An 8,398-nucleotide genomic window follows, 5' to 3' on the forward strand; every position below is an offset into this window, starting at 1 on the left:
TGGAAAGGACTAGGCTTAGCTCCGATGAGAATGAGAGGCAGGACAGAATTGCCTGAAGCTTCATTGATCCTGACCAGTGTGAGGAAGGAGATGAAAGTTGGAGGAGTATTGCAGACGAGAACTTTCCTAGCACCCTTCGGCTGCGAAGAAATCAAAGTGGTCCATGGAGAACAGGAAGACAAATCGGCCGGTACATTGCTCATACCGAGATTCCATGAAGAAGCCGACAATGACGAACAAGGACCATCGAACTCGAATAAGGATAAGTCAGAAGGAGATGACGGACAGGGTGGAAGCCGTCAGACTGAAGAACCCATGCAACAAGATCAAGCTGGTGGGGAAGACGACAGGGCATCGACAGGAGGAACATCCAGCCTGGATTTTAACATCTTCAGTGATCTTGAAAACAATGCGGATACTTGGAAGCAACTGAGCCAGCGGATGAAGGCACCTCGACACTGGAGCCTCCGTCAGCCTTTATGGAAATGAAACGGAATTTGCCGGAGAGCAGCTCTCCTGGCAATTCAAGAAATAACGACCAGAGAATCCTCATGGAATCACCTAGGAGGAGAAGAATAGAGGCCTCAGCCAGAGTACCCTTCTTGGGAACGCTGCCCGAAGAAGAATGGGAAGTACATCACCGAGACCACGAGAGTAGGACGGGATGTAAGCTGGACAGAGTGGCGTTCATGGAAGAAGTCTGGACTGTGGTTCAGAGCTATGGGACCCAATCCATTCTCAAAACAGGTCTCAATCAACCCTTGATGAGAGAAGTACTTGACAAGCTTGATGAGTGTGAAGGAAGACCGAGTGAGTTATTGATCGACTCAGCTACTGACGAGAGTGAAGCGAATTCTCCCATCAAGATGACACCGCAGGACGATGGAGAGGTGGTGTACCTGTCAAGGACCAGGAGAGGAACGATGCGATCGAAAATGGTGATTGATAAAATCAATGCGATGAAAATGAAGTTAGGCAGCAGAGTGATGCCGAGGAGAATTGGAAAGACAAAAGTGGATTCAGAAATATCGATGAAAGCTGGTAACTCAGCGAAAAAGAAGCGAGTCGAAGAAGTCATGGATTTGGGGCAAGGTGATTATCAATTGTCTGGCACAGATAGAATATTAACCGATATAGCGATGGTGCCACCCATTCTCATGGCGGGGATAAAGTCAACCGGTTATAAATCCAAAAGGAGTGACCGCACTCTGACTGGAGCAACGTTAGAAATGGAAATACTCAGCCAATGTGGAGAGAGCAAAATGAGGGACTTCAAGCCATCTCCCATGAATCATGGAAAGGGAAGTGTTGCAGGACAACTAACACCAGTGGAATACAACCGACTAACCGTGTCGGAGACAGTGTCGATAGATGAACCCACCGGTGGATACATGGAGATGTTGGAATACCGAAACTCGGCTAGAGGGTATGTAATGGCCCTGGAAGACGAAAAAGCCATGGAGGGTTATCTGGAAATGATGTTGCAAGGCACCACCCTCAAGCAGAAGGCGTATGGAACTTTGGCGTCGTCTGACGTAGAGGCGGAAACGATCGAGCAGTTAGTGAGCCTTCCATGGAAAGCAGTAGTGTTGAGGTATTTCGAGGAAGAAATGAGGACTACGCCAAGAATACATGCTCTCGTGGCAGTACCTTACGTAAGGACAGAGTTACAACTCAGGTTCGCCTGGTGTATGATGGGACTGACTCGCGAAGAATATGATTCAGAAGAAAGAAAGAGATCAAAAGAAGGAAAGGTTTTCCTTATGACAAATCTGAGGGATCTGATAGTCCAGGAGGGAGCAGCAGTAGCGTGTGCGAAGCGGAGAGACGCTCTCTGTTTCATTCGATTCCTGATAGAGCAGATTTCAGTACCTGCATTAAACACTTGTGTTAAAATGTTGAGGGAAGGCGATGAGCGAACGAAAGCCTTGTTCTTACTAGCAATGCTGGAGATGCAGCAAAGTAAACCGATGAGGGTGAACATGAAAGAACCTGAAGAATTGGAACCCATGAAAAAGATAGACGAGATCAGGAGATTCTCAAACAAGGAGTTGAGACTCACTAAAGAATCTATGGGAGCATTGCCGAAATCCAGTGAATAATGTGGACCGATCAAGAAGAAGTCATATAGCTATGTATCTGGGATCTTAGGGATAGCGTACAATCCTTTCCTGAGTGAAGACATACGTGATTGCTTCTTTGATTATGAGCAGGCGGTGTTACTAAGATTCTGGACGTCCAGAATTGTAACGATTAAAAGCGTCAACAATTCAAAGGCCAAATTGGGACTGGTCTTGGAAGAAGAGGTGACTGCACCTTCAGTACCAAAATCCGACAAGAGAGTGGAGTTTGGGTTGGGATTCTCAGATGAATTACTGAGAACGAGCTTGATGGCAGTGTGGGAATTGATGAGACCATCATGGTGTCCTAGTCCCAACGCTGACTCAATATTACGGGCGACACAAGACGTACAGAGGAAACTGAATGCAGACTGTAACCTGCGTGACCTCAACATCATATATAATGTGATGATAACAGCCTCTAAGAGCAACGGAGAAGATAAAGTGGAGTTGCCTGGCTGGGGACCAGAAGACTGGGTCAAACCTGGTAGCTGTCTGGCGGAAGTCTGTGGACTAGAGGGTCACGTTTGTGGAAGTCTAGACTGTGTGAAAACTCTGGAGAAACAACACAAGCAGTTGACAGTATTGTTTGGAAATGTAGTGATGAAAGCAAGAACGGAAACGGAACTGATAGCAGATTGCCATGGAGGAACCGATGTGAATCTAGTGACAGCACTAGGATTCTACAGCATATTTGGTTCTTTAGAGTCACTATTGAATCTAGAACAGAAACATGAGATGGTCACAGCCATCAGCGTAGAAGTATTCCCAGGAGTTCTGCAGACTGAGCAGAAGTATATAGGAAAATGGAGGGAAGCAATCGAAACAGAGATGAACATCAGACACAGCGAAACTTATTGTAGACCATCAGGAGCACGATATTTGGTGGGCTCAACGTTGGCTCCAATGTGCAAGAGCAGATATCCTGTACATTTCGTAGCTGTGGACGTAAAGAGTACAAGAACGATTGTGGATCAAGCCTTCTCAGTGCCGAAGTGTGTGAGGTTAGCGAGGATGTCTGAAAAGTCTTACGAGTTACTATGTAAGATGTTCTCAGCAATTCCAGAGAGAACCAAAGAAGAGTTGGAGTCAATACTAGGAAAGAAGTTCATGGGATATGTGAGCGGGAACTTCAGTGACTTCGAAAAACAGAAACAGGGAGGATCAACTGTCACAGATTGCAATGCAGTAGATGAGAATGATGAAATCCACCGAGTGATGATGGAAGTGGAACCATTGCTGGAAGCTTCGGGAAAACGTAATTGGAGGAGCATCATGTTGACGCATGATGAGTTTCCTTGCCACTGCTTGCTGCAGACCTGGTGGTATCCCAAGCGTAGTAATCTGATGTTGATCTGAGACTCTGGAGAGCTGCTCTCCATGGGTTTACCAGATTCATCACAGCCCGTAACAATAGTGATAGCGGGAGTTATGATGGCGATACGATGGCTGGAAGCTCATGTGAGAGAAAATAATAGACAGGAGGCACCGACGAGAGAACAATTACGGAAATTAGATTGTCTAAAAGATTTAGATCTTTTTGAGACAATGTGCAAAGTTCTAAACATTCCGATGGAAGTGAAGAAGATATGGGCAAGAAAACGATTGATGCCATGGTTCAGAGCTAACATGACTGCATGGTTGTACGAGTATGCGAAAAAGCATATGTCGAAGCATGGCAGAGTATACAGTGAATATCAGCTGGACATTGGGGCAGGAGCTTTCAAGCGAGCTTTCGTGACCCATCGGAATGCAGTGACCACCGCTGTGAAAAGAATTTCCAGGACGAGCGAGCGTAGTGGAAATGAGAAGGCAGAGATGCTGAAAGAAGATTTGGAGAGAAACGTGACGTTGTGTCTCCACAACAGCTTCTGTAGAAACAGAGAATCAAACGTGGATCCCCTACCTTGCTGTAAACAGAGGGTGGAAGAGCAGAAGTGTTGGAGGACGGCTTCCAACAGCGTCAGGATAGTCAATGACGTGCTACAAGACACGGAAACCGAAAGTGCGGAGTCAGTGTCACAGGAGGAGGAAATGGAGCATTGACGAATGGTCGAGAAAACAAGAGGCGGCAAGAAAGAAAATTAGAAGAATTTAGAAGTTTAAGAACTTCTAAACGACGAAAAAAGAAGAGAACAAAGGGATGATGAAGAAAAGTCAAAACTCAGAATTGTTTTGTGTGTGTGAAAAACTCAAGTGAGAAACCAAGCAACCAAGTTGTAATTGAAAACTGAAACATTTTGTTGAGTTTTGAAATTGTTGCATTTATAAATTTGCATTTTGATTTTAGCAGAAGTGGCTTTAGAGACACTTATTATTTATTTAGAAAGGCTTAAGGGAAGAGTATATTTAAATATTCCAGCCTGCATGATTGTTTTTAATCACTTAGGAAGATTGATCACTTTGTGGTGACGTGGAAGGCTTGAGTAATCTCTTGAAGAGGGAGGTTGTTGCATTGTTCTTTCTAACCACAAAGTTTCTTAGTTTTAATATTCAGGACAATAAACAAGCAAGATTTCCGAAGGGAAGGAGCGTAGTAGGATAATTTTAGCTTGTTGGTTGGCAGGACTGTCCTGCAAGCCAACACCTTTTAAATATAAGAGAAGAAGTTTTAATCGGGACATTGACACTGGAAGTCAGAATCAATATTTTATCTTAAGTCATATCCTCAATGTGCAGATTAATGAAAGAATTTGAAGGCTATAGTGATGTAGTATGATGCCATTTATATTCTGCAGTGAGTCGATGTGACGTAGATAAAAGTAATTTCGTGCATTTTGTAAATTCTGTTCGATGACACTGTAACCATTTAGAACATTGTGCGATTCAATGAGGACATTGACCGGACTGTCCGGGGAGTATGTGACATTCGACCAGAATGGCCAAAATGCAATCTCTGCAGAATTCGGAATTTTAGCAGTAAGCCTTCCGGATTGGTGGTTTTTAAGAACTAAGGGCGTTATTGGAACGTTTAGCCAAACGGTGAAGGCTGGAATATTCTAGTATTTTAAAATTTCAAAAATTCGAATGATGACGTCACATTTCTGAGAAATGCTGAAACGGCCATTTTAACAAAAAACGAGTGAAAGAACACAACAACAACATTAGTTGCGCTGACGAGAACAACTTTATCGAAATTGAAGAAGTCGAAATTGAAGAAAAACAGCAGCAGATTGCAGAGAACGTTCCGAGTTGCAACTATTGTGCTGCTACAATAGTTGAAAGGCCGTTGCGAACAACGGTGAAGGGTAAGAAACCAGCCTTCCGTGTTGTCGTGAAATCGAACTTAAGGAGCTTGATTCACCGGATTCAAGAATCCGGAAGGGTCTCGGGACGGAAAAATTTTATTGACTCATATGAACTTTTAGCATCCTGTCATGTCCTGACTTGAATTTAATTGATATTTGGATTAGTTTTGACAAGGATGAGGTGCTAAGAGTTGGGGGGGAAAGGGTTGATCCATCTTCGATGGAGATGATGATTTTTATCTACTGAACAAAAACAATAGTAATATAATAAGTAGTAGCCCTGTTTTTAGGAGTGACCTCGTGGTCTGGGGATACTGAGACCCAGCCATGAGCTCACTATTTTTGCATGTAATTCAGTTAATTTGAGCGTTCTGGTCGAAGCCGGAGAACAGTAACGTTTTTGTCGACCCGATGTTAGAAAAGACCACCGAAAAGTACTGGCTTGGTAGAGACGGTGAAAAACATGCAAAGCTCTGTTTAGACGCTAGCCAGTCGTCTTAAGACTTAGTTTTGTTATCCGTCCATATGTATCTTCCGGGCGAATGTTACAGTAATTTGTAATTTTGCTGTTGATTATTGCCCTCATTCTTCTGTTTTAACGATACTTTCTTCTAATACATTCCAATTTGATAATATATTCTATCCCTTAATCTCATCATTTTAGACATTTTAGTACCAGATTCTGATCACTCGCCTCACAAAAGCCTTTACAACCTATTTTCAAAAAAATATTAGTTAAAAAGTTACCCTCAGTGGTCTGAAACTATGATTTTTAGATTCAGCGTCTTTATCCTCCAACATTTGGCGGATAAAGTCCCTCGGAGGACTTTATCCGCCATGGAGGATATCGCCTGGAGGATAATTACCGTGGAGGATAAAGTCCTGTACCCTCCCGATCCGTTAAATAGTTCGATTAGTACAGCTGATCAGCTAAAACTGCCAATTTTCCCAGTCTACGGTTACAATAAAATTTCGAAGTCGCCATGCATTTTACCGCCATTCTGGTCGAATGTCACAACTCTTGCATCAGTGGTCGATCATTAGTGGAGAAATTCGAACCCCCTAAGTAAGAACGGAAATGTACGAATTGAGGTCTGCTTCAGAACAAGCCGAGTTGTAACTATCTACCCCCATGTGTGGACTTCTACAATCCACTCGGACTTTAAAATCGCCTTTTGGTATTACTTCGAAAACAAATACAATCACCACAAGTCCTGTACATGGTAGTACGGATGTGACTGTCACTCATGCAGAATTAACTAGAAACATTGTTCTTCATAGCAAGAAATTCCTCTAGCGACGCTGGAAATTCAAAACATTAACAACTTAAATGTTCAATTCTTTCAATGCAGGTTGCGTACTTGGCACAATAAATGACAATACAGCTTTCGAATCTTTTTATTGTAATTGCCCGCGACTATCAAAATTACTGAAACACATGGAAACGTGTTTAAAAAACAACTAGAGGATAAAGTCCCATCAGGAGAAATCCTGAAAATGAGCAACAACATCAACTACAACATAAGTCATTAATTTTTTTCATGTGTCACGTTCTCATGAAGAAACGGAGTCCGTTTCTTTTTTTCTTCTTTTTTTTTGGAATAATCAGAAGGTCAAAAGTATCATAGTAACCGAGGTTACAGTCATGAGTCCCTTCATCATGTATTGAAAAGGACTTAAACACTTGTCATCTTCTTTTATCATTTTCACTTCCATATCTAGAAAATTCCAAGGATTTTGACTGGAATACATGATGAAGGGACTCATGACTGTAACCTCGGTTACTATGATACTTTTGACCTTCTGATTACTCCAAAAAAAGAAGAAGAAAAAAAGAAACGGAGTCCGTATCGACTTAATGTTAGTCACATCGACTCTAGTCATCTTCGTTTTATCGCGTCCGTAACTAGTAATATTTAGGAATTTGACTGGAGTATGTGATGGAGGATTACGTCTCAAAAGGTATAATTCCCAAATGGCATAAAAATGAAAAATTTCCCAAATGGCCTAAGTTTCATGCAACAGTTGCATTAAAAAATTCGAGAGCAACTTTTTTGAGATTAATATGAGGAAATTAGTCAAGTTGTCAATTCATTTGTTGATTGTCATTTTATCTTGAAAAAATGGTAGAATTTTATATCAAAAGCGAAAAGCATAAGATTGCGGTTAATGAGAAGCTTCTTGTGTTCAATTTTTCCGACAAATTTGACGCTCAACATTTGTTTGGAAGCAATTAATTCTAAATTTTGTTCACGTGTTTTCGTTCCTGACAAAATTTTAGAATTAAAAACTGAGAAAAAACGTTTGATTCACAAAAAAAACTTAAAATTTATGCCATTTGTGAAAATTTTCTTTTTTATGCCAATTTGGAATTATGCCATTTGCGAAGTTACCGTGATCGAGGGACTCCTGACTGTAACTTCGGTTACTGTGATACTTTTGACCTTCTGATTATCTAGGTAAGCGAAAAAAAAAAGCTTCATACAGGTCTCTAGAAAAATGTCATTAAGATCTAGCTGTTACAGAAAGCTATAACCAGTCGCATGTAAACCTGAACACTACTCGTGTGCGTAATAAAGGGGAAACTCGCTTTTTTTTTGTCTTGGAAACTGAATTAATGCTAGAACTAAAGCTTGTATTAATGATAGATCGCAAAAAATTTTGGGCAGGCAGAATTGATTTAAAGGGCAATATACTGGTTTCAAAATTTTCTGAATCCAAATATCACTTTTGCAATTCAGCTTTGAAATTGCAACCTTGAGACCTAATTTGCATGCAATTATTTTTGGCTCAGGTAATTTGTCCCTTATGTATCAATTCTGTCTATCCGAACTTTTGTCAACTCTCATGATGCGATTTATTTTGTACAAATTTCTTGCTTTTGTTCATATAGTAGTTTCATAACGAGCAGTGCTTGCAATTACCTATACTTCTGCTGTTGTCAAGTACTGTATTTTTTGTTATATTAAGATCAACTTCTGCAAATTTTGTTCTTCCCGCTGAAACCTTATTCATCTCCGACACAAAACT

The sequence above is a fragment of the Symsagittifera roscoffensis genome, chromosome 5 (assembly GCF_963678635.1).
Source record: "Symsagittifera roscoffensis chromosome 5, txSymRosc1.1, whole genome shotgun sequence".
NCBI classification, from domain to species: domain Eukaryota; kingdom Metazoa; phylum Xenacoelomorpha; order Acoela; family Convolutidae; genus Symsagittifera; species Symsagittifera roscoffensis.